Source organism: Clinocottus analis, unplaced genomic scaffold, assembly GCF_023055335.1.
Source record: "Clinocottus analis isolate CAN_PGR_092001 unplaced genomic scaffold, fCliAna1.0.p SCAF_20, whole genome shotgun sequence".
NCBI lineage: Eukaryota > Metazoa > Chordata > Actinopteri > Perciformes > Cottidae > Clinocottus > Clinocottus analis.
The window spans coordinates 1,200,896-1,222,707 of record NW_027175932.1 but is presented as its reverse complement, the minus strand read 5'-3'; the positions used below and the strand labels follow the sequence as shown (position 1 = coordinate 1,222,707).

The following is a 21,812-nucleotide window of genomic DNA, read 5'->3' as shown; positions in this document are numbered from 1 at the left end:
TTCCCCTTTAGATGTTCACCTGCACGGTCCAAAATCTGGAAAAACATAAAATATTAATCGTCGCTTATGCTTCAAAATGCAACGGCGCTCATTAGCGTAAAGAGCCACCTTTTGCACAGGTGCAACATTCCACACTGTGAAGACTCTACAGGTGAATAGATGACACCATGAAACTTCACCACTTCATCACTCACATTACCAGGATTTATTGTGTTGCAAGTTGTATGAAATGTTGTGTTTAAATATGTAAATGAGGCGTTGTGTGCTGCAGCTTCTGCATTTAAATGCACACAGTGAAGCTGTGGCTCTTTGTCTCTGCTGCTGCTGCACCGGCTCTCTTGGCACATGACACATGACTCATGGTGTGTGTGTGTGTGTGTGTGTGTGTGTGTGTGTGTGTGTGTGTAGTTGGTTCCTGGCGTAGAGGTCACACGGAGAGCAGAGGGCGTTCCCGCCTCCAATCTGGACCTGCTGAGCGTCCGTCCTCCGTCTGCTTCATTCTTTATAAAAATGCGACTCCCCAAAAAAACCTTCCATGACTCGTATGAGTAATGTGTGTGAAGTCACTTTGCAGTCGCACGATTTGTGCGTTTTTAAAGTATTTTACTGATTCAGTTTGTTGAATCTTGTGGAAGACTGAAGGTCAGAGGAGGTTGAGCGGGGAGAAGAGTACACAATGACGTGAGTAAAATGAAGTGCAACTCATCGAAATCTGTGAATCCTGATTATTCTCCTCGAAAAACTAACTTTGCGAACGTTTCTCCGTCGTTTTGACGCAAACTTTCACTATTTTTACAAAGCAAACGATCGATTTAAAGGAGAAAATGTTCAGCAGATTTAACCCTCAATGGAACTAATCATTAGTTAATCATTTAAAATGACACGACGCATTGCTGTCGCCGGATGAGTGACAACTTTGCTGCTGTTCACCACCTTGACTATAACCGGTGCTGCAGTAAAACGTGCTGGAATTAGCACGCTAACGAGCATACTAGCTGGCTAGCTAGCTAACGTGCTAGTTGCATCGTTTCTTTACTGCTACACGGTTACAGAAAATGAGCTCGACAGCGTTTTTATTTCCTAAAACTAGCCGAGAAGTTTCAACACAAAACTGAGTTGTTTCCTGTGAAGTCGGAATTTTATTTTGAAAAACGAGCAGAAATTGAGTTTTTAAAAGTTTCTGCACTTTTGTAGATATAAAAAAAGCTTCTTTTTTTTTAAAGATATACACGTCGAATCTAAAATTATTCATAATAATCTAACGTCACAAATGTATGGAAGCCCATTTCCACCACAACAACAACGTATCACAAAAAAGATCATGACAAAAAAAAGTTTGACACGCACACAAAGTATGACAAAAAAATGGACAAAAAAAAGTATGACAAAAAAGTCGACAAAAAAGCACAAAAACATAATTATGACACAAACAAAAAAAGTCGACAAAAAAGTCATGACTTTTTTTGTAATGACGTTTTTTTGTCGTACTCTTTTTAGTCACTTTTTTTTGTCAACTTTGTTTTTCTCAACTTTTTTTTGGCACTTTGTTTTGTTGTCAATAATGTTTCGTTGTCATAATTAAGCCTCTTTTTTGTGACGGTAATGCACTTCCATACAAAGGACATTTCAAGACATTAGATGCATTACATCACAAATTCCTGTTTATTTTTTACATTTTCAAGGAAGTTCTTTTAACTTGTTTAAGTACTTTTACTCATAACTAAAGAATCTAATCTGAAGTGAATGAATCTGTGTTTTTAGGAGCCGTAACCGTGTATTTAATCCCTTTGTGGGACTCAAACCACCGTGTTTATCCTTCCAATCTTCAGCCTTATTTGTGGTTTTATTGATACAAACCCTTTAATTATCATTATTTTGTGTTGTTGTGTATCACAAGTGCGTCGTAATTGTCGAGCGGTCGCTTCCAAAAGCCACGTGATGAATATTCATGGTGTTTCTTTACGCTTCTCCAGCTACTTCCTGGTGATGGAAGGAACCATTGTGCCGACTGACGCTCCGCCATCTGGATGTTTACATACTGGATGTTAGACGCTCCAACATATGGACGCACACTCGCGTGTAGAACACACACACACACACAGACACACACACACACGCGCGAGCGAGTCGGGCTCTGCGATCCAGAAGCATCTGGTTGTTTGAGATAGACGCAGACAGACTGCTTCATTCTGCTGGAGAGCACCGAGGGCCTCGGCGCCGTCAGAAGTGCTGCCAAGCTAACTTCACCCCACACACACACACACACACACACACACACACACACACACACACACACACACACACACACACACACACACACTCTCGCTCAGTCTCGCCTCACTAACTGCTTTGCCGCTCGTTTCGATGTGAAGTGAAAGACGTTCTCTTGCGTTCCTGCAGCAGACGAAGGGTCAACAGTAACTCGCCACATTTGAAGTGTTGTACTTCTTGTTGTACTTTGTAGTGCAAATTCAAGGTACTTGTATTTTTCCTTGGGGTATTTTATGTTCCTGTGCCACTTTAAACTTCAACTTCCAGCAACATGTTGGTGTTTTCTCTGCGTGAAGCTTCTCAGAAAGATTATTTTGACGTATTAAGTTTCAAGCGAGTCAGGTCTTGTGTAGCGCTTTTGTGTTGCCTGAACAGTCTTTTTGTCACGTTTATTTATTCCTATATACTTTTTGTGTATGTGCCAAATCCTTCATTTGGATCTTATAGCATTTTTAAGTTTTCGCTTTGTTTCAACCAAAGTTTCATACGTTCACCGTCTTCTGGAGGAAGTTTAGTTTAGTCTGATGTGTAATTATGTGATGAAATGTTTCCTTTTGTGTGTTCACTTCCTCAGATGAATAAACTCTTGGATGAGCCAGAAAAACCTGTTTTTCTTTTCATAATTCAAAGCATTGATGTAGATAAAGGAGTCACAATGCACATTAATGCAGCAGTACAAGTACTTTATACACACACAAGTGTGTATAAAGTACTTGTTCCAGGGCAGATGAAGGTATCTGCAGCGACATGTGAGCCTCTCTGTGTCGGTTGTGCAGCTTCCTGTGTGTTGGTTGTCTCATTTCACAGATTACTCCCCAAATTGATTCCTCTCTTCCCCGGAGTGAAAACACAAAAAAGTCTCTTTTCTGTGTTTTGGAGCCTGTGAGCACGAACGTTATCGCTACGAGAGAACAAAACAGACGCTCTGGAGCTCTTATTACCACAAATTAAAATGCCTTTTAGTTAATTCCCCCCTGGTGAAGAGCTGTATTCAAGAGCTCCGGTTTGTTTTCTTATTATTCCAGCCGGCAAAAGGCTTTTTCTCTCCGAGGGAAACGACAAGATTTCTTATTTTTTTGTGTGTATTAATGTCGTTTTAATCCACAGCAGCTTCTCCAGCAGACGGCTGATGTGTCCTCTGAACTTCTCTTTCAGGAGCGCGAGCCGGTCGATGTCATCGGAGATCAATCGGCCCCAACGCTGAGCGAGCAGGTAGGGCTTTTATTTTGAAAATCTCGCCATTTAAATCTACACGCAATTCACCTCCAAAAGTCGGTTTCTTTCCCCGTTTTACCATGTCTTTAGAAAGCAGCGCCGGGTTCCCATGAACGCCGCCGGCTGTCTGGTGTGTGTGTGTGTGTGTGTGTGTGTGTGTGTGTGTGGGGAGGGGGCGGTCTGGGTGAAAGGGTTAATTGGAGGCTTCAGGCCGTTTTTAAGAAATGAATTCTTGCTGAGACCCTGCTGCCCCCCATGCAAACACTCTCACATATCAGCCAATTACTGACTCTCTCTCTCTCTCTCTCTCTCTCTCTCTCTCTCTCTCTCTCTCTCTCTCTCTCTCTCTCTCTCTCTCTCTCTCTCTCTCTCTCTCTCTCTCTCTCACATTGTGTCGCTTTACGCTTTTTATTTGAACTCTGAAGCTTTAATGCACAAAAACAACCAACATTATATTCTCCCGCTACTGCGGCGAGACGATAACGGCGAGCCAAGAAAACAAACAGCAGACGGCTTCCAAGAGAAAGAAGCAAAGGAACGAGAACAATTAAACCAAACTTAACGACTTTAACCTCGAAAAGCCCTTTTTTTTAAAGAAGAAGTTTGAATGTCTTCACTTTCACAACGTGGACTGAGAGCTCACGCACACAAAGGAGTAGACTTCAACCTCCTGGGATTACCAGAAGAGCTTGTTGTTCCTACGCAGACGCAGTAATCCTCAGGCCAGATTTCTGACTGATTTTGATTGACAATGCATCGTATTGGACGACAAGCTCCGCCCCATTTTGGAGGCGGGGCTTCAGGGCTCGGCGGACGAGTTGACGCTCGACAAGCGGGCCTCAAAGCTCTTTTCGGGGGCCCATTCCCAACGGACAGGACCGTTACCCAACATGCAATACGGTCGCTACACATTTCTGACTGATTTCGATTGCGAATGCATCGAATTGGACGACAAGCTCCGCCCCATTTTGGAGGCGGAGCTTCCTCGGACGTACTCGTTGACTGCAGTTCACTTTTGCTTCTTGAAGCGGGCCTCCAGAAGCTCTTTTCGGGGGCCCATTCCCAACGGACACGACCGTTACCCAACATGCACTACAGTCGCTACACATTTCTGACTAATTTCGGTTGAGAAAGCTCCGCCCCATTTTGGAGGCGGGGCTTCAGGACTCGAGAGCGTCGCCCTCGGAACGTACTTCGTTGACACGCGGGCCTCAAGAAGCTCTTTCCGGGGGCCCATTCCCAACGGACACGAGCATTACCCAACATGCATTGCACCGGCGTATGAAAAAGTTCAATAAAAAAGGGAGGGGTTAGCAGCCGCTCCCCAGAATGCAATGCAACGAGCTGCGTGGATGAACTCGTTGCTGTCGTTTCGTATGACCCTCTTTGTCGTTGGACCTTCATGCTGCAGCTTTGTTGCCCGCTAAAAGAAGGTTTTGGGGTTTCTCCCGGCGGCTCGATACCTTTTGTTTCCCCTCTTCTCAAAGCGTTTTGTCCTGAGAGGATGAATCCATCGCAGACTGTGAAAAGAGGAAAATGGCTGCATTGTCCTCTGTGGGTGGAGGGCGGGTGTGGTCGGGCCTTTGGTCCGCTGGCCCCGTGGACACGCCCAGCTTTGATGTAGCTCGCTACACAGACCCACAATGCATCACTGACGGGGAACAAAACGCGTCGATGCCGCCAGTCTGCATGAAAGAAGCCGCATTATTAAACTGGGTGAAGTTACTCTTCAGCAGGTTGTTAAATCTATTTTTAGAAGGAAATATTGAAACCAGGACGAGATGATTTTCACATGTAAACGCTCCATTTCTCTCTAGAATTTAAAAATAAAGATATTTTCGTTTCAGAGACGTTTGTTTGAACAATAGTAGTTGTGTAGTTTGTTTAAAAGCGTTGCTTTTGGACTAGAAGGCGGCCATTTTGGATGAAGTTCTGCAGCCGCAACGACGTAAAAGACTTACATCTGACCTGCATGTTGCTGATGAAGACTCGTGACTTGACTCCCTGACCCTGGAGGGAGGGGAAGTGGACGTATGACTCGACATGGACATGACGCAACGCGCTGAGACTTGCTTTGACAAGATTTAAACTTTTCTTGAGTCACTTTGTAATTTCTTGGACAAGACTTCATGCTATACATTTGCATTCGTCATGACTAACTTGGGGCTTGGATTCAGAGACTTGTACTAGATTTGAACTCTACTTTATTGCCGTTGGGATCTCTTTGACGAGACTCTTTCACTCTTGCTCTTGGCTTTGGGAATCTCCAATGCCGCGGCTTTATTTCCACAATTTCTTGAAGGTGTTGCTTCTTTTTCTTTCTCCGTGTTCAGAATTTAAAAGCCACCCAGAACGAGTCATTCGGCTCGCTCCAGCATCGCTACACTGACGGCCTCTCTTCACATTAAACGCATTAAGGGAAGATTAGCATCCGCGCTAACGGCTGCAACACCTCGTCTTGCTGTGCCTTGCAGACCAGCTGCAGGGCCGCTGTGCCCACGTGAGGCTCTTCCTTCCTCACCTTCCTCCTTCCTCGCCACAACGTCGTGATTCAGAGGCTTTTCCTGCAGAGAAGCCAACGGTTTTAATAAAGACAACCGTCAACAGTTAGTATTGAAGTTGACGAGTTTAAACACGTTAATTATTAGAATCAGCAGTGCAGACATGTTGCTGGTTCTATGGAGGTAGATTTGTGTTTTTTACCCGAGCAAATTTCTAGTTTGTAAGTAAATTATCTCTAAATCTAAATTTTCTAAATTTAAAAAAAAAAAAGAAAATTAAATTTTAATTTTTTTTTTTAAATTTTTCTAATTTTTTTTTAAATCTAAATCTAAATCTTTGCTCTCAATTAAAAAAATGTATCTAAAAAAAATACGATCTCAAAAGAAATGCTCTCAAAACTAAAATTTGCTCGAAAAAAAACCCCTGATCTTTAAAAAAAAAAAAAAAGCTCCAATCTTTGCTCTCAATTACAGAAAATGATCTCCCCAAAAAATACGCTCGCAAAAAAAAAAAATGCTGTCAAAAAAAAAAAATGAAAAAAATTCTTTTTTGAGAGCAAATTTTAGTTTTGGGAGCATTTTTTCTTTGAGAGCGTTCTTTGTTTTTTTTTTGTTTTTTTAGAGCAATTTTTACATTGAGAGCAAAGATTTGAAGATAATTTATTTGCAAACTAGACATTTTCTCAGGTAAAAAAGAGACAAATCCACCTTCACAGGTTTCTATGATCTGCTTCTGGCCGTGTGTTTCCTCCACTTCCTCCTCGCCTCCATGTCTTCAATCCCTCTGTTGTGTTGAACTTTGTGTTTCATGAGTTCTCGTACCGTGACACTCGGGTGTTTTCATATATCCAGCATCTCAGGGTCAAACCCTTCGTGTGCAGAGCGCGGCGATGAGTCGGCTCGATTCTTGTCATTTGTCTTCTCCTGGCTTTAGCTGTTCATTGGAAGCAGCTTTTACAAAATGAAGGTACAACAGCAGACACACGAGCTGCGACGCCGACGTCTCAAAGACGCATCGCTCACACGGAGAGTCACTCCAAGCTCTGAGATGTGGAGAACTTTGAGTCTTTTCTATTAATCTACTTCATCATTTCATCACTTATCTCACCGTGACTGCTGCGGCTGGAGGTTTACTGTGTGTGTGTGTGTGTGTGTGTGTGGCTGTGTGTGTGTGTGTGTGTCTGACTGTTGTGTTTGGATTTACTCCCAGAAATTTATCACTGCGTGAAATTTGAGGTGCTTTGACTGGACTCCATTTTTATCTTTACACACACACACACACACACACACACACACACACACACACACACACACACACACACACACACACACACACACACACACACCCACACACACACTTCTCCTCAGACCTGACAAAACTCGGTGTCCATGTTTTTCATCAAATCTCCTTAATCCTCTCATTCATATCCTTGATGAAGGAAGGAAGGAAGGATGAACAGAAGGAAGGATAGAAGGAAGGAAGGAGACAGAGAATGGAAGGAATGAAAAAGAAGGAAGGACAGACTGGCAGAAGGAAGAAATGATGTAAGGATAGAGGAAAGGAATTATGGATGGAAGGGAAGGAAGGAAGTAAAGATGGTTGGAAGGAAGCGAAGGAAGGACAGAGGTAGGAAGGGACGCAGGAAATGATGCAAAGAAGTAAGGTCAGAGCAAAGGAACGAAGGAAGGACTGATGGAAGGGAGCAAGGATTGAAAGTATCTGAAAGAAGGAATAAAAGGATGTGAGTGGATTAAAGGAAGGAATGTAGGAAAGGAAGGGTGGATGGAAGTGAACGAGTAGGAGAAAAGAAGAATGTTTGACTCCCAATCATGAAAAATGAACCAGGAAGTAACGCCGCAAGAAAGAAACAGAGGATGGAAAAACGTTTTAAAATCGATGGAGAGAAAAACCAGAAAAGGAGAAGAAGGAAAACAACGAGCTGAAGGAGGAGAGTTGACGACTCGAAGCAACTTTTATCAGCTGCCAACTGGTGCTGCGGCGTGTTTATGTGTGTGTGGCGAGAGAGTGTGTGCCAGTGTGTGTGTGTGTGTGTGTGTGTGTGTGTGTGTGTGTGTGTGTGTGTCGGATGCTCGCTGTGGTGGAAAGCTTTAAACTCTTTTTTCTTTCGGGTTTTGGACCAGAGAAGAAGAAGAAAAACACGGCCATCTTTTTTGTTTTTTTGCCTCCATTTTTCCGCCGTTAGCTCTTCGTTACTTTCCAGTAAACAGATGTTTGTTGTTTGTGTTTGTCTGTTTGTGTCGGGTCATTCCTTCTCTTTGAGTCCAACAAACAGACTTTGCTCGTGTGACGTCACCGTTGACTCGTCCTTAAAGCAACCACCAACATCCTGATTGCAACCCAAACCAGTCGTTGAGTTGCCGAAACCAAAACCAAGTAAACCTTTGTAAGTTTATTTTGAAAGGGCTTCGTGCCTGAACCGGCAGAAGTAGTTGGCTGTAATTGGAAGGTACGACGTCTGCCAGGGCTCGGCCTGCCAGGGCTGCCAGGGCTCGGCCTGCAGGCCGCCCTGAGTTGACCAGCCGCCTTGTGGTCGGCTCCAAGTGTGCCAACGCTCGGCCCGTAGTCTGCCTGGAGCTGGACTTGTGGTCCGCCTGCAGTCGACCTGCAGTCACTCTGTAGTCTGCCCTTACTGGGCCCTTAGTTTGCCCTTACTTGGCCCTTAGTTTGCCCTTAGTTTGCCCTTACTTGGCCCTTATTCTGCCCTTACTTGGCCATTAGTTTGCCCTTACTTGGCCCTTAGTTTGCCCTTACTTGGCCCTTAGTCTGCCCTTACTTGGCCCTTAGTCTGCCCTTAGTCTGCCCTTACTTGGCCCTTAGTCTGCCCTTACTTGGCCCTTAGTCTGCCCTTACTTGGCCCTTAGTCTGCCCTTACTTGGCCTTTAGTCTGCCCTTACTTGGTCCTTAGTTTGCCCTTACTTGGCCCTTAGTCTGCTCTTACTTGGCCCTTAGTCTGCCCTTACTTGGCCTTTAGTCTGCCCTTACTTGGCCTTTAGTCTGGCCTTACTTGGTCCTTACTTGGCTCTTAGTCTGCCCCTACTTGGCCCTTAGTCAGCCCTTAGTCTGCCCTTACTTGGCCCTTACTTGGCTCTTAGTCTGCCCTTACTTGGCCCTTACTTAGCCCTTATTCTGCCCTTTTTTGGCCCTTAGTCTGCCCTTACTTGGCCCATACTTGGCCCTTATTGTGCCCATTCGTGGCCCATAGTCTTCCCTTACTTGGCTCTTAGTCGGCCCTTCCTTGGCCCTTAGTGGTCCCATGATCGGCCCCTGCTGGTCCGTGAGTCAGCCTGCGCTCGCCCCTGAGGTGTTGCTGTGTCATTGAATGTATTTGTGGACTCGAGCACGCGGTCCTCAGCAGCGCTTTGTTGTTTCCCAGCCGAGAGCCGACTGCTTTCATTCCCTTTGAGGGACTGAATCGGGAATACCTGCAGCTCGGTTTTTTTGTTTATTATACATGAACTTTGAAAGGCTGCAGAGAAGAAGTGAAAGAGGAGGAGGAAGAGGAGGAAGAGGAGGAGGAGGAGAGAAAGTACTGAAGCAGACTCTCTAAGCTGTCTGCTACATTTAAGCTTTTATGGACAACAGCGGGAACTCTCCTCCTCTGATGGCTTCAGCAGCTCGCTATTGTTCTCACTGCATGCTTCTCAAATGGACTTGTGTGTGTCTGTGTGTGTGTGTGTGTGTCTGTGTGTGTAGCAACAGGTACAACAGGGTTAATGTCCTCCCCATGTGCAGGTCTCTGTGCAGCTTTACTGACACACAGTTTAGTCTTCGTGGAATTTGATCCTGACATATTTGTGGCATTTTTTAGGAAACCTTGAAGTGTGTTTAAAAATAGCCGCTGATGGTTTTAACATCCTTTAAAAGCTCATTCTGGACGCAGAAGCTTTGTTATTGACCTTGGGAATAGAAATGTGATGAAATATTAAGCACATACTTCAGCTCTCTGCCTCAAACCGCTGCTTTTTGCTTTGGTTTCCTCGTGTTTGTTTGTTGATCTTTTGCTGTTTTTCTTTACTGACCCGATCACCTTCATGAGTTCAGCTTCTCAGTTAAACTTTGTCTTCGATCTCGTGAAGCTTTCTTATCCACGAAGAAGTCAGCGACCGCAGTCGAAGGCCACGAAATGTGGCTGGAAAAATGAAAAAGTTCTCTTAAAAAAAACCACCGAGAGAAAGACTGAAGACACAATGACGAATGAACAATTGATTCAAAAAGGAATTGACAGATTAATTGCTGATGGGAGTAATAGCTGGTTGTAGTCTGACATGATTATTTAATGTGGCACACACACACACACACACACACACACACACACACACACACACACACTCTGCAGCAGGAGCGCTTGGTTTGATCACCACGGAGGCGTGTTGGGCCGCGAGGAGTTTAAAGTTTGTAGAGCCTCGTCAGAATTAATGAACTAGGATGTCAGAGCACACACACACACACACACACACACACACACACACACACACACACACACACACACACACACACAGTCACGTAACGATGGAGCGGAGACAAATCAAGTGAAGTGACAAGAAAAGCGTCGTGATAATTACAAACACACACGTCTGTCTATCAGCGCTGCGCTCGCCCTTTTCAGACTAACTGTCTCTCTCTCTCCGTGTGTGTGTGTGTGTGTGTGTGTGTGTGTGTGTGTGTGTGTGTGTGTCGAGGCCATGGCCCGTGACAAATGAGTGTGTTTCTTCCTTCATCAGGAAGCACGAATGCCGCCAGCGTGTGATGCTTCTGTGTGTTTTTATTTTTTATTTTATCTTTTTTCCGTATTCACATATTCTACGGCAGCATCTGAGAGGATTTAATGTGAGAATACGATTATTCTGTAAAGATTATCCTCCCTTAGAGGTGTGTGTGTGTGTGTGTGTGTGTGTGTGTGTGTGTGTGTGTGTGTGTGTGTGTGTGTGTGTGTGTGTGTGTGTGTGTGTGTACAGGAGTGCACTTCTTCTTTTCAACTATTGAAACATTTTCCAAAAGCTTCTTCAGGAGCGAGTGAGATAATGAAACTATTTTCTCAAGATTCTCTCTCTCTCTCTCTCTCCCTCTCTCTCTCTCTCTCTCTCTCTCTCTCTCTCTCTCTCTCTCTCTCTCTCTCTCTCTCTCTCTCTCTCTCTCATACATCCTACAGGCTTGGTTTTTAATCTCTGGATCATTTTCATCTCCTGAATCATTCGCTGTCATCATTTTGAGTTGAAGCCGTTTCTCTCTCGTCAGGTTCGAGGACTCTTGTATTTTTCAGCGTTTTGCAGTGAGAAGCAATTATTTTTCCCACAATCCTGCATTTTATTTCCCCCCTTGTTTGTGATTTGTCTTTGTGGGTCCTGAGGAAGTCCTAAAACGTCTCCAACGACCGACTCAGGGCCGTTAAATTTGAGTGTTTCCTGTTTTTAACCCTTTAGTACTGTAATGATGACAGTCTGCCTGCTACTTTTTATCAATAAATATGTTCAATAAATGTCCTTTTAGCAAAATTATATTGCTGTTTCTTTCAAGAGAAATTTAACTTTAAAAATCTGGCAAATATTAGTCATTATTATATGTAATAAAGACTTAAAACAGTGTAAAAAGTAAAGAAACGTATTTTAATTTTTATCATATTTTCTCCTCTGGTTGTATAGAAGTCTGTGCCTCACGTGTTAAAGCTGCATTCTCTCTCCTGACCACCAGGGGCCGACTCCTCTGGTTGTATAGAAGTCTGTGCTTCATGTGTTAAAGCTGCATTCTCTCTCCTGACCACCAGGGGGCGACTCCTCTGGTTGTATAGAAGTCTATGCTTCATGTGTTAAAGCTGCATTCTCTCTCCTGACCACCAGGGGGCGACTCCTCTGGTTGTATAGAAGTCTTTTCATACAACCAACACGACCAATGGATGAGCAGCGTTCGACAGGCTCCGCCCCCCTCGTGGGTTCTTTAGTCTGCAGTTTCAACCTAAATCAGCTTTGACATTTTGTTAAATGATTTTCGCTCTTCCTGCTGCTTCTCCTCTTCCTCTTCACATTCCAGTCATTCAGTTTACCCTTCACTCCCTCCCTCCCTCCCTCTTTCCTTCCCTCTCTCCCTCCTCCCTCCCTTCAGAGTCTCCTTCTCTCTTCCCTTCCCCTCCGGACCGGTCCGGATCATGAGGATTACAGGGGTTTTGTGTTTCAGCGGCGAGAAAGATGAGGAGGAGGAAGAGAGATAAAGAGGGCAGTTGAAAAAGAGAAAGAGGAGGAGGAGGAAGAGGGGAAAGAGGAGGAGGAGGAGGAGGAAGAGGGGAAAGAGGAGGAGGAGGAGCTCCAGGGATTCTTGTTCCTCTTTCAGGAGTTTATTCTTACTTTCATCCCCTTGTCTTCAATCTCTCTTTCACCCCGCTCTTAGTACCCACAATGCTCTGCTTTCAGCCTGTTTACACACACACACACACACACACACACACACACACACACACACACACACACACTACCTCATTACGGTAAGTGTGTTTGAAACGAAAAGTTTTCATTCAGCGGTTTGTTCTGGTCGCACGCGATGCGTTCAGGGACCGTCGGAAAGATGAGCGTCTGATGAAATTGACTTATTTATTTTTTTACACATTCTGGTTATGATGCATGGCTATTCTTCCGGTTCAGAGGGTGAAGCACACACACGCACACACACACGCACGCACGCACGCACGCACACACACACACACACACACACACACACACTTTGCAGGAGAGGAAAGTGGGAATTGTAACCAATGAGAGAGAGGAGTAACCTTTTCCTGCAGCAACTCCCATAATTGAATTGTGTGTGTGTGTGTGTGTGTGTGTGTGTAGATCAGATAGAGGTCTGAGAAAATGAACAATTCTTCTCCGTCTCTCCCAACCGGACACACACACACACAGTTGAAAAGTTCAACACACACACACACACACACACACACACACACACACACACACACACACACACACACACACACACAGTTCTTATAGCCCTGTCATGTTTTTATAATCACAAATAAATCTCAGTAGAATAAAAACTAAATGACAGATTATTCGTATTATAAACATTTATTTAAAAAAGGCCTAAGCGATTCTTTTCATCATATATAATTTATTATGCGACATAATTTTGACAAATTATTGACGTCCGAGCTGAAATAAAAGTTAAAGTTGTGTTGAGCTGTGAGACGATGAAGACGATGACGAGAGGAAGAGGATGAAGAGTTGTTCCTGTGACACGAAGTCATGATGCAACTTCTTCTTCTTCTTCTTCTCTTAAAGAGATGCGTCACTCAGCTTCTGTTGCTGTGGCAACGCACTGAAATACAGATTTACATTGATTTATTTTTGATGCAATAAACTCTGGAGTGAACGTCTTCATCGGCAATCTGAAGTTGAGCAATTGACGTCAACTTTACACCACGTTGTATCTGACGTTGCTGTTCAGGAGGTTTGAACGATCGCTGCAACTGTTGCAACTGCAACTTAAGATGCGTGCTCATTACTGCAACTGTTGCAACTGCAACATCAACCACATGTTTAAAACGGCAACTGTTGCACCGTCAACTGCAACATCTCCCACGTTGAAACACGAGCGCCGGCGGTTCGATCCCCGTGTGGAAGGAGAATCCTCCTTCGTTTAGTTGTTTCTGTCCTTCAGGAGTTATTGTAACTCGTCCAGGATCTCCTCCTCTTCCTCCTCTTCCTCCTGTATACTGGACAGAAATACTGTAGTGTAGTATTAGGATACAGTGGCGGAAGTACAGGAAGTACCTCAAAATAAGTGTAAATGTACTTTGATACTCAGGATAACCTCGTTTCACCTCTGACACAAATACTCTCTTCTTCTTCTACAGATAATTCTGTCTCCGTCCTCACTTTATCGTCTTATCTGCCCTCATGCACACACACACACACACACACACACACACACACACACACACACACACACACACACACACACACACACACACACACACACTCGTTCCCACAGTGCGTGCTGTAATCAGCGCCTCGTATTGTAACAGGAGATTAGTGCTGCTCAGCAAAAAATCACAATCAGCCCGTCAGATCACACACACACACACACACACACGCCCACATGCACACACACGCACGCACGCACACGCACACACACTTGCTCTTGGCTATAATATAGCATGTTTACTCCTGAAGGATCATGGGTAATAAAACTGTCGTATGAGTTCCTTAAAGCACGACGACGTCGGCCATCTTTATTCTCACTAATTAATAAAACCTTTTGGTTTAAAAATGAACAAAATAAACTCTGTGTGTGTGTGTGTGTGTGTGTGTGTGTGTGTGTGTGAGAGAGATATTTGCCCGTAGTCAATGAATGTTCTGGCTGTTGTTCAGAGTCACTGTATTTGTTTCCTCCTAGCTGTTTATACAGCTCACACACACACACACACACACACACACACACACACGTCCTCAGGGCTGAGAGAGAGAGATGGAAACTGAAGGTCTCTCTATCGCTCTTGAGCAGCTGGCTGTCACTGGCTGATACCACAACAACCTCTACTGCTGCTTCACACACATGAACAACACTGACGTGTGCACACACACACACACACACACACACACACACACACACACACACACACACACACACTGCACACTCTGTTACACAACCTCCAGGCTGCTTCAGCATTTTCTTTGCTCGTCTCGCTGAGAGGCTGATGGACTTTTTGTAAAATGTGAAACGCACACCATCGCTCTGCTGTTATGGCTCCACATGTGGAACACACACACACACACACACACACACACACACACACACACACACACACACAGCATGGCAGAGTACCATTTAGCTGCTAATACCCTCTGGATTCTCACTGCATATTAATAATGCGGATTTCCCTGCTAACAGCCTCATTTAATGAACTGGGTCAGACACACTGTGTGTGTGTGTGTGTGTGTGTGTGTACCTGTGGATGTGTTTGTGCATGTTTTAGCTGACTGTACAGGTGTGTGTGTGTGTGTGTGTGTGGGGGATGAGAGAAAGAGAATGGAAAACTTTTAATACCCAGTAAGCCTCTAAATTTCCTTGGCAGTAAACCATGGTCACACTGTGTGTGTGTGTGTGTGTGTGTGTGTGTCTACCTTCAGTTCCTACATTGTTGCTCAGCAAACTCCCCATTGACTCGATAGTTTTAACAAACACACTCGTCCTATTATGTGGATATCAAAGCTCTGCTGGTTCACATCAGTACAAAGGAGTGAGTGTGTGTGTGTGTGTGTGTGTGTGTGTGTGTGTGTGTGTGTGTGTGTGTGTGTGTGTGTGTGTGTGTTATCATAACTGCATTATTTCTGCTGCAGTACCAAGAAACCGTGTGCTTGTTGCCAGAAAGCAGTTATTAATGACGTAAAACAGAGAGACGTCGTCTTAATGTGGAACATGTTCTTTAATAATCATATTAAATATAATATAAGTCAAAGGTGCATTAAACGTGTGTATAGATGCATTTATGAGACTTGTATTGTTAAAGCTACTAAAGGCAGTTTAATGTGTTGTCTCTGGTGCCCCCTGTGGACGACAGTGGTACTGCGCCTCTGCACCAGGGTCCCTTTAGAAAACCTCTTGTTTTAGGTCGAGGTCGCATGCGGTCGAGGCGATCCGATGTTGTTTTGTGTTGTCGAAAAGACACAAAACAGACCAAATAGAGACGCGTAAGAAGTTCACAGCACATTTGATTTCATGTTAATATCAAAAATAGGACATTTTAAGTCCCAGCATGCCCCATGCAGACAATCTTTTGGCATAAAATACGTCATATTTTTCCATTTTTGAACGGAACGACACAGTTTTTTGACTGAAGCTCCTTCCTAACAGGACAAGACTTTGTTTTATTGTGATTGTTGTTGCAGATTCTGGTTCTTTAGGTCCTAATCTTTCCATAAAGGTGTCTTATTGACGCTCCAGGAGGCTTTTTGGGGGAATCTGGCTCATATCATGCTGGATGTTTATAGTTATGATCACAATATCTTTTAAAAGTGATTTTTATTTCAGATATTCATTTTTTCCCAAAACTTTGCTGAACAAATACAATAAACACAAGTGTTGGCGTCTGTCTCGGCTGCAGCGGCGTCCTGTCAGAGTAGAGAGGCCGTCAGTTCAGGCTAGTTTTCATTAGAGCTCCATTTCCCCCAGAATGCACCTTGGGTCTTAAATCTCTGACTCTTCATTTCTTCTCCTTTTATCTCCCGCTGGCTCATAAATACACATTGATATGCGAGTTGTTCTCTACCTCTTTGTTGGCCTCGCCTCTCAGTTTTCTGTACATCACACACACACACACACACACACACACGCCCAGCCTTGTTAGCCTTGAGCGAGACGCTGCACTTTATTATGTACAGTTTGTAAGATGAAGCGCTGGCGGGTTCTCGAGTCCTCGCTCACCGTCTCTCTTCATCTCAGCTCCAGCTCGGCGGCGTCGGACGCCACCGTTAAATTAATCGCTTGTTGTTGGACAGAAACGAGAAACTTCTTCTCTTCTGGGAGGAAACGACTTCCAACGTGTGAAGCGGCGAGTAACAACCCACACACACATCCTGCCGGCTATTCTGACCCACAATCCTTTGCATGAGGACCAGAGTTCATGCAATTTTGTATAGAAGTCTATGCTTCATGTGTTAAAGCTGCATTCTCTCTCCTGACCACCAGGGGGCGACTCCTCTGGTTGTATAGAAGTCCATGCTTCATGTGTTAAAGCTGCATTCTCTCTCCTGACCACCAGGGGGCGACTCCTCTGGTTGTATAGAAGTCTATGCTTCATGTGTTGAAGCTGCATTCTCTCTCCTGACCACCAGGGGGCGACTCCTCTGGTTGTATAGAAGTCTATGCTTCATGTGTTGAAGCTGCATTCTCTCTCTTGACCACCAGGGGGCGACTCCTCTGGTTGTATAGAAGTCTGTGCTTCATGTGTTGAAGCTGTAAGTTCTCATCACATTTCTTAGTCAAATATAAAGTCGCTGGAGGGTTTTTTACTTCCCTCTCGACGCACAACTTTATTTATTAAACACATCAAACACAAATGATTGACAACACAAAAATGCAGAGAAGATCAAAAGAGACGGAATTATTAAGAAAAATAAATAAATAACTAGGTTTCCTCACTTCAGAGTGTTCTGGGAAAACGCAGCAGAAACACTGCATTTCACAGCAGGCTGTGTGTGTGTGTGTTTGTGTGTGTTTCTCTGTGTGTGTGTGTCGTCAGCATGAAGCTCTGCTGCTGTCAGTCCAGCTGTGCAGCGACTGGACTGAACATCTGCTTCACACCGAGCTGCTTCCTGCTCCATAATTCATGCCTTCGTTGTTTGTTGCTGTTGTTTTTCCGTCTTCAACACTTTCACTTCCTGATGAAAAGTTGAAGTGACGTTTCAAAAAAGTCTTTCAATAGTCGTATGAACCCCTAATTGTGATCATAACGATGAACATCCAGCATGCTATGAGCCAGATTCCCTAAAAAATGCCTCCTGGAGCGTCACAGAGTTGTTCAAACTGTCCGGTTCAGCAACAGCCCACATACTGATAACACACATTTTAAAAGGTTAGGACCTAGAGAGTCAGAATAAAACACAGCATCAGCCCGTTAGGGAGGAGATCCAGTCAAGAAACTGTGTCGTTTGGTTTAAAAATGGTAAAAAATTACCTATTTCATGGTAAAACATTGTCTGATTGGTGCATGCTGGGTATTAAAATTCATCAGCTTCCACATGTGATGTCTGACTAGAAATGTGGGCGACCAGGGAGGCGTCAAAACGCTTTGTTCGACTCCCACGAGCCCGCACGGTCACCAGGACGTCTGTGCAACCCGACACTGATTGATGGTTCAGTGAAACCTCGTTAGATGTTGTATTGGAAGTCCACGATGTCATGAATTATTCACGACTCGTGTTGTTAAAGCTACGACGAGGAGCTTTCACGCCGTTGACTCTGGCGGCCCCTGTGGCAGAAGGCGGTAGTGTCTCCGCGGCGCCAGACTTCCCTCTGCAGTCGAGTGTGACGGTCTGTCGCTGCCGGCTTTGAATTCATGTCTTTTCCTGAAAATTCGTGCAGAAAAAAACATCTTTCTCTTTTAAAAACATCATTTAAACCTGGAGGGACGCCTCGGTCACAGCCAGAAAGTACAAACTGTAAACAGACGAGTACAACAAAAAGAAATCCTGGTCTTGTCTCTCCGCATGACGCCTCTCGTCGGCTTGTGGAGGTGCTGGATGTGGATTACAGCCGGAAATAGAGGCGGAAAACTCACCCAGGAAAAGACAAACAATCCAACAGCGAGATGTGATCAGCTGTTCGGAGCGTGAAGGCCGCCGTGCTGCGACGCTGCTTTCAGAGCCTCTACAAGCGCCGCGAGGAAGGATTTGAGCTGCAGCTTCTTCCCTCGAGCGCCGTCTCCTTCCTGAAGAGACGACAAGGCCGTGTTTTAACGGCACGACAACATGACAGCGCGTCTTTACATGTGAGACGACATGGACTCTATATCACACGCTGCTGCAAAAACTCACCAAATGTGGATTATTCCGCTTCTGAAAATAGCAATAAATGCACAAATTTCTCCTGTTGGTTTGTTTGTTCATTAAAAACCACAATGACCACCTGTTACTGAGTCAAAGCTCTATCTAAACCGGTTCAAACCAGTTTATGATCAGCTAGAAAGCCTGAATGCCGCCCATGAAAGTGGGTTTTCGAGAGTTGTTTGTTGTACTGACAGGCGTTTCTATTATTTTGTCCACCCCATTGGTGTTAATAAACGTGCGACTCGATGGCACAAAGAAATACATTTGTTTAAAAACTCAACGTTGATGTCCAGCAGCAACAAATCCACCAAACCGCCCGAGAGCCGGACGATGCATCGCTCCGATTGGCCGGTCTGCGTTTGAGGGGGCGGGACTTAGCGACAGGGCCAATCGGATCGTCAAAACGGTCATTTTGCCAGTGAAGTGTCTTAAAAAAAATAATTTGTGTGTGTGTGTGTGTGTGTGTGTGTGTGTGTGCAGTTAGCCTGATTTAGCAGTTGTGTACAAAAAACACACACCTTAAAATACTGATAACCGAGTGAGGGTCGAGTGTCGCGCACAAGAACGCCGGCTGTCCAACAGGTTCAAAATCCCCCGAAACTCAGAGGAACCATTGTTATGTGTGGATTTTAATGAGTCACTGTGTGTGTGTGTGTGTGTGTGTGTGTGTGTGTGTGTGTGTTGGCTTCCAGCAGCTCTCAGGCTGTGAGTTATCTGTGCTTTAATCAGCCCTGAACAGGGAGGCGAGCTCACTCTCTGCCTCTGTAATAAGGCTTCTTGCTCTAAATCCTTTAATCTGAGCAGGAATGAGGCGATATCTGTCTTCTGGCTGCACAGAACAATTTCTCCCTCTTTTTTTTTTTACGTCCTTTTTCTTTATCACCCTCCTCCCCCTCCTCCACACACACACACATATAATTTTTGCACACACACTGAGCTGAAACACAGCCTGCCTTGTTGTTAATTGAGAGCTGGGAGGATTGTGTGTGTGTGTGTGTGTGTGTGTGTGTGTGTGTGTGTGTGTGTGTAAAGGTTAGCCGTGCAGCAGGAAGTTCAAAAGGACTGGGAAGAGTTGGGAAACTTTTCATAATAATAATGCATGTTCACATGCGTGAGCAGACGCTGGCGTCGGCCTCGGCGCCGTCGCTGCTGATTATTTTTGGATCCGACTGCAGAGAAACAAGTTTAATAAAGTGCTTTTGCATTCCGCGCTGGCTGCGCTGCCTCTGTCGGCGACGCCGAGGTTTTAATAATCAGCGTGAGAGAAGCTGTGAACCTGCTGGATGACTCAGCGTTCAGCCACAAACAAACAAACATATCCTGTAAACATGTAACTTCATGCATCGAAGGACTGGCTCGGCTTCATATTCGCTTTTCCCTTTTTAATTCTCCACGTATAATCTGCGCCTCAGACTGATTTATAATCCAATTCTATACAAATACCTTTAGGGTTTTCTTCAAAAAAAGATGATATCAGGGGATTTTTTAAAATTTTAATTTCCATTCAGGAAGCTAGGCTATTAGCGGCGTGTTGTTTGAATCCACTCGTAATGTGGTGGCTCTGTAATGAGGACAGCGTGAGCCATCGGCGGCTCTGTTAGAGAAGAAATACTTGTACTTTAAATCCTTTACACACATTCAAGTTGTTTGATTCTCAGAGCAAGTGACACTGTGGAGGAAAGTAAGCACTTGTAAACATTTCCCTCCTGAAAAAATGCTTTTTTTTAGCCGCCAGCATTAGCTGCCAGCATTAGCTCTGAGCATCAGCTGCCAGTATTAGCTGCCAGTATTAGCTGCGAGCATTAGCTGCCAGTATTAGCTGCCAGTATTAGCTGCCAGCATTAGCTCCGAGCATTAGCTCCGAGCCTTAGCTCCGAGCGTTAGCTGCCAGTATTAGCTGCGAGCATTAGCTCCGAGCATTAGCTCCGAGCCTTATCTCCGAGCGTTAGCTGCCAGTATTAGCTGCGAGCATTAGCTGTGAGCATTAGCTGTGAGCATTAGCTGTGAGCATTAGCTGTGAGCATTAGCTGCGAGCTTTAGCTGTGAGCATTAGCTGTGAGCATTAGCTGTGAGCATTAGCTGTGAGCATGCCTCTGCAACTGCTGCTGAATATAGATTTAGAAAAATCCACAAATTGACCGATATTCGGGTCAAAGTTGAGGAAAAAAAGTGACCCGACTTTGACGGTACTGTTGTCTGTCAGTGGAGCGCTGTGGCTTTAAGGAGAGCACATGTTAATGTAATAGATGATATACATTCCCTATGACTTTATTCAGCATAGAGTCCTTTTAAAGTGCGTCACATAGCCAGTGTCTGTCTCAATCGCCTCATTTTCAATAAATTAAACCATGTATCTGACCATTTTTCTTGCAGTGGGGAGGTTGAGACGCAGTAACGCGTTGTTGGTGTTGGTTTGTCATTTAGAATAATGTGTTTTATATCCTTGAGGTTGCGTAACGGCACCTGCATCCAAACAGCGGGGAGTCTCTTTCATAGCAACAGGAACATTTCTTTGATTTGTCACCTTCTTTAAAGACGGGGACAGAACACCTGCCAGGTTTTTTGATCTGTTGGTTGGATTTTTTCTCGTCATGTTCAGTCTTTTTTTTTTCAGAGCGGCATCAGCCGGATCTGAAGCCGGTTAAGGCGACAGAAGAAAAAAAAAACCCGTCAATCACGACATCTTAAAGACTTAAAAATGAGTCGCTTTGAGCCGTCTGCGATGCGCTGGCAGTTTTCCCCGCATGAGCCGGGTTCAGCCAACAGGAAGCCGAACGACACGCCGACATCCTTTTTAATTGCTTCGGCTGAAACTTGCTGGATTCTCGCTGGAAAAAAAAAACGCCGCTCAGGTACGGGAGATAATTAATGCAGGAGACGGCGTCTGTTGGTATGCAGGGATGATACAAACACACAAGGACACACACACACGGTCTCATCAGTGTGTGTCATTGTCAGGTTAATGGGAGGTGCGCCGGGAGAGAAAGTGGTTGTTAATCGCTCACTCCCAACGCAGAGGACACGGACGCTAAATTACATTTGCATAACACAGAATTAATCAGCGCGTGAGTTTAGCGCCATGAAATAGGATCATGTCTCCGTCTCTTTGCTTCTCTCTTTACCTTTTATAGCCGGGAAAAACTTTCCATGCATTAATGTAAAGTCATATTTGTTTAAGAAGATTGATTTCCTTCCTCGCAGGCATTTTCAGGGCGCCGTGAAAAACAAATATGCACTTTCTTCAGAGTGGTAATCCATCACGGGGAACAA

General features: G+C 44.6%; 1 protein-coding gene across 2 annotated transcripts in view; it reads left to right on the top strand.

Annotated features, from left to right (window-relative positions):
* plxnb2a.1 (plexin b2a, tandem duplicate 1) overlaps positions 1-21,812 on the top strand; it is a 96,919-nt gene that overhangs the window by 45,424 nt on the left and 29,683 nt on the right. Inside the window, exons 1-2 of one of the 2 annotated variants that reach the window (XM_068586314.1) lie at positions 653-681; positions 3,427-3,483. The gene's annotated coding sequence lies outside the window, so the exon portion shown is untranslated. Of the gene's footprint in view, positions 1-652; positions 682-3,426; positions 3,484-21,812 lie in introns of those variants that run through there. The other variant, XM_068586313.1, reaches the window with a different exon arrangement.